Source organism: Pteropus medius, unplaced genomic scaffold (genome assembly GCF_902729225.1).
Source record: "Pteropus medius unplaced genomic scaffold, Ma_sr-lr_union100, whole genome shotgun sequence".
Classification (NCBI taxonomy): domain Eukaryota; kingdom Metazoa; phylum Chordata; class Mammalia; order Chiroptera; family Pteropodidae; genus Pteropus; species Pteropus medius.
In genome coordinates, this window is record NW_024354502.1 from 27,187,319 (window position 1) to 27,196,801 (window position 9,483).

Consider the following 9,483-nt stretch of genomic DNA (forward strand, 5'->3'; position numbering starts at 1 on the left):
CATGTACTCCTGAGAGCTGCTGAACTGGAGACTGAATAAAAGAAGCAGAGAAGCATCGAAGGATCTTTTTATTCATTTGTTTTATCACCAAATTGTTTAGGACCTGGATGCTGGGGTTTACTTTCAAGTAATTCTTGCCCTGCCTTTTTTCTTCCCTCCTCCTTTATCTGAATCCCTCCTACACAGCCACTCCTGCCTGCCTCACGCTGGCTAGCCCCCTCCCCTCCTCTCTTCCTTACCCCTCACTCAGCCCTCTCCTGTCCCCTCCCTCTTCCATCTCCCTATCTCATTTTCTGTCCTTTTAAATGAGGTCACCCTGACTGAATGAAGGACACGAGGTTTAGAAGAGGTCAGACATTAGCACTGCTATAACTGCACTGCTACTGAAACTGGGCAAACCCATCCATCACCAGCTCCACTACTCCATTAGGCCTCACATGAAATATGCCCTGCTCTGAATCGCATAGCCATACATCTCCCGGTCTAGACACCTTCCTGTTGTGTGAAGATCAATGCCGCTCGGTCATGCATCATGTGTCATCCAGTAGCCCTCACTCTAATAACCGTGTCTATTCTCTAGTCTGCAGTATAAATTATGGCACTGAGAAAGTACTATATTATTCAGCAACCTTGGTCACTAATGGATTATTGGGTTTATTGGTTGATAATGTGAGCTCCCTTTCTTGCTTTCTTTTTTTATTTTTTTTTTCTTATTCTCATTTTTGGCTGAATCTCACTTTTATTTCTTTATTTCTCTCTATTTTTATTCTATTTGGCTCAGGTTTGAGTGATGGCTGCTTTAGACTTCTGACAACATAGTCCTGAACCAAAAGCCTAAAATGATGATGCTCTAAAATAAGCCCAATTAGAAAGAATTCTCTGTGGTCACCTATTAAATAATGGACCTAGTCCAGGGGCTGTTGTTTAGATTTCTATTTATGAGATTTCTATTAAGATGTTTTTTAATCGAAGGGCACTTTTAAAGAACCAAGTTCAGGTTGGGGACCCAGAAGCTCCTAATGTTCCATGGGGTTCAGTGTCACAGAATCCCTTCTTTAGTCCTTGTCTCAACTGGTCTTTCTACTCCTCTGATTGTTTATATTCAAGGCTGCCAGATGCTGACAATTAGTACTGTGACACTGTCTCTCAATGTTTCCTCGTTGGAAAATGGATGAGAGAAGCAGAGGCCAAGTGGACAGAAAGGAGGAATAAAGCAATTATAATGAAGAACTCTGAATGTACACATTTAAACTTTGAGCCACATTAACAGCTGGAGAAGAGGTGGATTCCAAATACCCAACTTTTTGAGAGCGTTAACACTCTACGTTAAAAATGGTAAAATTTTATGAAGAAATAAGGTTTTCATTTGAAAGCTGCCCAAAGATAAAAAGAAGAAAAACAAAATCCTTGTCACCAGATCCAAGCAGAGGGTGACCATATATGGAAAGCGCAGTATACGCAGGACACTCAAACTTCCGAGGAAAGTATGGTCAAGATGGCATTTCAAATCTTGGCTATCTTCAAGTTTCATATTTTCATGATAAAAAATGGCAAATAGCACTGTTTTGATATATTTTTATAGAGAGATAGGTTTAAATAATAATAATTATTGGAGAGATTATGTTAACAATCGAGGTTGTGAATGCTCCTTTACCTTCCGTGTGTTACTTCACATCTGAGCTACAGCAAACCCATGCAGTAAATGCTTGTCCCGATGCCTGTTCTCTGTATTTCGTGCTTAGTTGTGCTCAGGAACATGAGCACTGTGCAGAATTAAGATTTGTGTGACCCTGAAAAGAGAGAAAAGAAAGGGAGCCAGATGCTAAGAAAAGATGTTCATCTGACCCTCAAAACTTGAGAAACCCGGCCATTTCCTAGACCCACCTGAAGCCTAAATCCACTTGCAAAACCCTTTTCCAACCTCACAGCTTTTTCCAGTCCCCTCAATTCTCAGGTCCTGACGTCTGAGAGGAGCCAGCTAGGGCCTTGCAGCACTTCAGAGCCCAAGAGTCTGGGTGGGTTTGATTTTCATGTTATTGGTCTTTTTGTATTTTTTAATTAATAGACATTTTAGAGCAGTTTTATGTTTACATAAGATTTGAGCAGAAAGTACAGTAAATTCTCATATATTTCTTCCTTTCTCCCAAAAAGTTTCCCTTATTATTAACATCTTACTTTTCCTACAATAGCTGAGCCAATTTTGATATATTACTATTAAATAAAGTAGGCAGTTTATATTAGGTTTCGCTCTGTGTTGTACCTTCTATGGGTTTTGACAAATATATCGAATGTTGTGATGTCATACATGATAGTTTCCCCGCCCTAAAAATCTTCTGTATTCCACCTTTGCATCCCTCTCTCCCTTTCCCGAAACCTCTGGCAACCACTGAAGTTTGGGGAAAGGGAGAGAGGGATGCAAAGGTAGAATACGGAAGATTCCACCAAAGGAACCTTCTTTTTATTGTCTCCATATTGTCTTTTCCAGAATATCATATCATTGGAATCATGCAGTATGTAGCCTTTTCAGATTAGCTTCTTTCACTTAGTAATAGGCATTTAAGTTTCCTCCATCCTTTTCATGGCTTAGTCAATCATTTCTTCTTATCATTGAATAATATTTCGTTGTCTGGATATACTAACATTTATTGATCCATTCACCTATCGAAGGACAATTTGGTTGCTTCCAGATTTTTGGCAATTCTGAATAGAGCTGCTATAAATATCCTTGTGCTGGTTTTTGTGCAGACATAAGTTTTCAGATCCTTTGGGTAAATACCAAGGAACATGATTGCTGGATCGTATGGTAAAAGTATGTTTAATTCTATAGCAACTGCCAAACTCTCTTCCAATGTGGCTGTGCCATTTTGCATTTCCACCAGCAATGAATGAGAGTTTCTGTTGTCCCACATCCTTGCCAGCATTTGGCGTTGTCAGTGGTTTGGATTTTAGCCATTCTAATAGGTGTGCAGTAGGATCACATTGTTGTTGTAATTTGCAATTCTCTAATGATGTATAATGTCGAGTATCTTTTCATATGCTTATTTGCCATTGTTGTTTGTCTTTTTACTGTGGTATTCCCCAAACCTTTGGGCGACAAAGACCTGTGCTCCAATGAGAATCTAATGCGTGATGATCTGAGGTGGAGCTGAGACTAGCTCTGGGGAGCGGCTGCAAATACAGATGAAGCTTCTCACTTACCAGCCGCTCACCTCCTGCTATGCTACCCACCCCCCCTCTTCCTCCACCCCCATTCCAACAGGCCAGGGACCTAACCGGTTAGGAAGGCTAGGGGGAAGACTAGGACAAGTAAAATACATGGGTGCCTAAAATGGGCAGGACACATTTATATTTTACTTAGAGCTTTTTATTTTTTAGTGCCACAACAACCCTCCATGGTAGACATCGCTATCATCATTTTATAAATAAGTAAACCAAAATTCAAATTGAGTAGCTTGCCTAAATTATGGAGTGTCTAAGTACTAGAGCTGAGATTCAAACCAATGCTTATTTTATTCTAGGTCCATTTACTTTCTGCCATTACATGTGCTGTACCTCTCAAGTAGCAGAAGACCCAATAAAGGAACACCATATCTATCCTTACTTTCCTTCTTTTACCTTTCCTTGAAGGTACAGAACCTAGAGTGTGGGGCCCACAGAGCCCAACAGATTCCTATGCTGGAATGGGGAAAGGAAGGAAGCAATCTTGTAGCCAAAGCTTATGCAAGCTGCAAGCCATCTTGTAGATTTTCTGTTGCATCTCTGAGCAATTAACCCCTGGAGGCTAGCATGAAAGGCTCTGTGCTGGGGTCAGAGGGTAAACCAAGAAAGAACTTGGCTTTGCCTCAAGCTCCACCTCATAAGAAAAGTAAGAGCTCAGGTGGTGTCTGTGCCTGTCTCCACAGCCCAGCCCTTGAGACACAGGACACAGGCCCACCCCAATCAACCCTGAAGTCACAGGTGCAAAAATATCATTGCCCAAAAAATAATCAACAGTGAGTGTCTTCCCATCATCCAGGCATACTCCTCGGCTGAGAAAGTCATGGTCTGTGAGTACCCGGAGGGCTCCTGGAAGAGGAAGCCAGGCTGCTCGACTGGCCCAGGAGCTGACCGCAGCTCCCAGTGATGCCGACTCCCCACGGATCAGCAGCCCTGCTGGCTCCTGTTGCCTCGTCCAGCCGGGCACTAATTTGTTATTTGTTTGAACATGACACTAATGTGTTTACCTAATTAGAAGATGTCAGAGTTCCCCAATCTGTAGCTTGGATTTGGGATTTCCTGATGAATCACAGGTATGCCACCTGGTGGAAGCACCTCAGCATATGGAGAGGGTGAGAGAGGCTCTGAGGCCTCATGTTCCACGGGCCCCACTCGTGCCTTTCAGAGGTTCCTTTGGCCTTTCTGTGTCTTGGCTTCCTCTTTTTGAAAATAAAAGAAAACAGCACCATCTAATTCTCCCTTCTGCCCTCCCACCAGAACCAAACCTGTCATCCTGCTTGCACTTCTCAGAGGTGACAAACTATGTCAGTGGAAACTGCTTCCTACAGGGGAGCAATTTCTGTTTACATATGCAATGCCCACCCCCTGCAGAAATACTGGCGGCCCTGTGGCCTGGCTGGGTTATCAGGAGAATGTCACAAGGTATGGCTTCTACCTTCTGCCAAGGGAACAGATTTGCTGCCTGCTCTGAGGACAAATCCTTTACCAGAGGTAAGCTCTGGCATGAGTTCTTGTAGAAAAAAAAATAAGTTGCAGGGAGAAGGACTGGCCCCAAATCAGAGCCTGAGAGGCAGGTTCTGGGCAATTACAGCAAAAATAACCTGGTACAGGCTTTGGAGTGATGGGCCAACGTGAAGGCTCAACATTCTCCTTAATCTCTGCCCCTGAAGGAAGCAAATGAATGGAATCATGTTCAGTAAAAGTAGAAGCAGAGGATGAAGCGGTGATAAAACGTCGCTGGTGCACTTACCCACAAAGCAAACCAGGCATCTAGGCATGAAATAGGTTTGCTGGCGGAGGGGCAGGAAAATCAGGCAGAACAGAGAGAACGAGGCTCCCTGTCACGTACTCGTTCTAACTATTTTGAAGGTGGCCAGAGCTGTAATTTCTTGAGATGATAAGGGTGTGGCTGCCAGAGGTCTCATAATGCAGTCCGGTAATCCCTCTCCAGCAGTGAGCATCTGGGCAGGCCGTGGGCCAGAGCTGCGACTTACGCCACTTCCCCCAGGACACAGACTCCCTTCGGATGCCCTGATCAGATAGGAGCCCCCTTCGCAAGGCACACTTTGACTGTCCTTCGTGTTCCACCAAGTGCATCTGTCTTCCCTCTTCGCCACCCCACTCCCCAACTCGGCCACTCACCTGCATCAGTGACTAAGAGAAAAAATATCCAACTGACCTTGGAAAAAGGTAAATGAAGCTTTAAGAAATCAAAGTCTTGACCAGAGAACGTAGATTTATAAATATGTTTTCTACTACTCAGAGATGAGATAAACTAACTTAATTAGGAGCACACCAAGTTTCACTAGAAGAGAGATAGACCTGGGGAAAATGACCTGGAACACTGGGAGAGCAAAACGAGAATATAAAGTCTTACCAGAGAGTGTATGTTTTTTATTAATATCTCCAAAAGAAGGAAGCAAATTCATCTGTAAAATGAGCCTCTTACCTTCAACCTGACAGGTTGTACTTCTTACCTTGACCGTGTGGTCCATCCAGCTCACATTGGCCCACAAGGTGGCCTGCATGATGCATATGAAGTATTGACTGCAGTGCTGGAAAAAGAAGAAAAATGATCCACCTGTGCTCCTCCAGCCTCCATCCAGAGCACGTTTTTCAGGCCCGGCGCATATTTTCAGTTTATGTCTCCATTAGGAAGCCCGAGGCAAACTATTCACAGTGCAGGCCAGGTTCCAAATGGTCCTGGCTTAGTTCTAGGTCAGAACATTTTCCCTTTAATTGAGCTTCTTTCTCTCTTACAAATTCTCACACCACAATGTGTTTGCATTGTGATATTTCTGCCATGTGCCTCAAAGTAAAAGAGTCAGGTCACTGGATGGACAAAACTATATGTTGAGTTTATACCTGAACACTTGGGGTGCTCGGTTTCGTGAATGACTCTTAACATTCCAGGACCTAAGCCTAGACTACTAAAACAAACAAACAAACAAACAAATAAAAAACCTGTTCCAGAAAGGAACATGACAATAAAAAGTCAGGTATTTCAAAAAACTATCTTGACAACCTGGCAACCTCGGGTTATAAAGCGAACCAGGAATCTAAACTTAAAATGCAGTTGCCTCTGAGTAACATGTTTTACAACCAAATACTTGCTCTTGTCATCCAATCCTGTCCTCAATATAGACAGACACGTGGTGTTCTGGAAAGCACGGAATTCTGGAAACTTTGAACAGGGCTGTCCTGGATGTTAATCTTGAATCTGATAATTACTAATTGCGTTGCCCTGGGCAAAATCCTTGCAGCTCTTCGGTTTCCACAATTGTGAAACAAGGATAGTAATGTCTATGTCGAATAAATGGTTACTGTTATGATAATAATAATATCAATTATCATTGTCTTCGTTAATGGCATCTTTGTTAATTATAAGGCATTCTTCAAGTACGAGAAAAGGAAGGTCATAAATGAGACTTTAAGGGCAGGCCACAGGAGAGAGAATTCATTCTCGGGAGTTCAGACTCACCCCCGGTCATTCAGACCTCTCAGAATCTCAGGATTGGAGGAAAGATCGCCTCAAAAAAAAAATGTTAATAAACAGAACTATAATTTCAAAATTAGCACAAATTAAACCAAAAAAATGCAAAAAGACATAGAAATACAGAGGATCTCCCTTAGTCAATGCTGCCAAAAATGCTATTATGTATTCACCCAACTGGAGTTCCTTCTAACAAACTGCCACTGAGCATATGGCTACCTTGGGCATTTTTTCATTATCCCAGAGTGTGTCTGCTGTCCCATGTCGGTAAACTCCATCTGTAACTCTGTCAATGGGAAAAATTTCCATCAGGAAATATCAGCAGGAATCAGGGGAAAGACCTTTCCAATTTACTGAGATCGAAGGAAGTAACTGCAGGGTTCCCCCTCTCCCGCCTCCCTCTTTCCCCAACTCCGGCCAAAAAATGTCTTGTTTTCTTTCCCAGAGATTATCCCACCACCTCCACTGCCTGCTAAGGGGAAGTCTCTGGACGGTCCTTGGGCATGTGGTGTTGCATGTGACCGCCAAGCTTGTATTCTGGGTCACCGAGGCCCTTCGACGCCATACTTCACAGGAAAAAAAGAGAAGAACAGGTGAAAAAGGACCTCTGACTCCTCTTGGACACTGCACCAAGAATATGTAAGGAGAAACAGCTCCTAGGAGTTTGTGCTGATTTTGTTGTTTGAATCTCTTCAATCTGCACAGCACCCATAGGGACAAAATTGTAGGTTTAAACAGTCGAGGCAGTGATGAACATGCCTCTGTGGAAAGGGCAGCCTTGCTCGCTGGGACTAGATTAGGCAGGTGGAGGTGGGAGAGAACCTGTACCAATGGTTGGATGTGGGGACAAGAGCATTAAAACAATGCCACCCTCAAACTCCCTTCTGTGTGCTCACAGTCTGACCATCGATATTTCAGTTGCATGTGGAACAGTGTGACAGTTGCTTTCACACTGCTTCCTCTGATTTTTAACTATAGACTTAAATAACCATTGTGTCTATGTACTAACTTCAACTTAAGTACTGGATATGTACTGCTTTCCTCCCTGCCTCCCTCACTCTCGATACACTGAATGGCGGAGACTGGAGGCAGAGACTAAATGGATTATACATTGACTTTTCTGGAAATAATTTCTCTGTATACACATATCTCAATTTACATGATTTTTTTAATTACTTACATGCAGATTTATACGAGGATTTACTTAAGGCCCCAATTAACCTAGTCGGCATTACAGCTCTCTATCTACCTCAGAAAAATGCTGTGGAAAAACTCTCATAAAATAATCCCATTAATAACATGGGCCTCACTTGAGAGATATTTACAAAGAGAGTCTCATTGATTAAAGAATATCCAACCTATTACTTCTGGACTGTGTAGAACCCGTAAATAAGTAAAAACGAATCGCAGTTCTCCCTGCGTCGGAGACAATGGAAGAAAGATACTTGGAGCTGGATTTTGCAAGCTTACTTATTGGACAAATATGGAGCCCAGAGATAAAGTTATTCAGTCGATGACAGTGTGCATTTATATACGTACAACCAAATGACATCACCAGTCTAAGTCCCTATCATGGGCGTCCTGCCCATGAAGCGAGATGGAGGGCAGGGAAGACAACGAGCTGAGCTAAACAACTGAAAACACAGCCTCTGTGGTCACCTCCTCCTTCACTAACTTCATTCTCACCTCCAGTTGGACATCAAGAGGCACAGACTGGAATATTGACTCGCCATTGTCCTGACCAAAAGCATATTCTAAAGCATATCCTATCTGTTTTCCCCAACCCCTATATCACTTCGGCAGAGTGATATGAAACTGCTACCAAGGTCTGGCCTGTTTATCTACATAGCTACCCATCTGTATTGTCTATAAAATGATAGATACAATGCATTTCACTTTTATTTGTTCAAATATTTGTTCCCTCCCTTTTAAGGTCTAGCTCTTCCATTTTGGAAAAACCTCCTCCTCTGAACAACCACAGGGACTCTGCCCACAGCCCTTGATATATGAATCCATTTCTACTTTAAATTACATTCACTTATATTCATGTCTTATTTCTTTTGGTAGAATATACCATTTCTCAAGAATAAAACCCATAACTATAACTATTCCTTCTCTTAATTTCCACAGCACCTAATTTTATTTATCACCTAGAAGACATCCAAAAGATGTTGATTGAGTAATGAATGAACAAGTAACCTTTAATTCTACTAAATAAATTCAAGGTATCATTTATAACAGAAAAATTCATGTTCCATTCATGCTGGTGGATGTAAGATGAAGGTATGATACAGAGAACTTGGCCTGGGCGTGCATGGAAAAACAAATATAAGGATCTCAAAGAGAACAAAGTGCAAAATCCTAGACTGTTCTATCTGCAGCTTCCCCTCCTCCTGAAATTACTTCTTGCCACAATGATATAGGGCTCACACTGTTCAATGGGATATACAATCCATCTTCAGGAGCCCATACTCACAGGAAGAAGAGGAGAGGACAAAAAAAATTTCTAAGCACATTTCACCATTGGTTTTGATCCCCAGCCAAGGCCTTCCACCTGCAGAAATCCAGCTCTCACATTTCTGCTGCTCCGGCCGATAACGAAGATAATTGTTTCATCCACTTTGTCAAAGCTGAAATGAAAAGAGGGCAAAGCAAAATGATGCCGTCATAAATCACGGGGCTGAGACAGCAAAAAAGGGACAAGATAGCGACTTCATTAAGGGTTATGTATTGTGCCATTAAGTTGGCGGGGGGTCACCTTTCGTGTCACACCC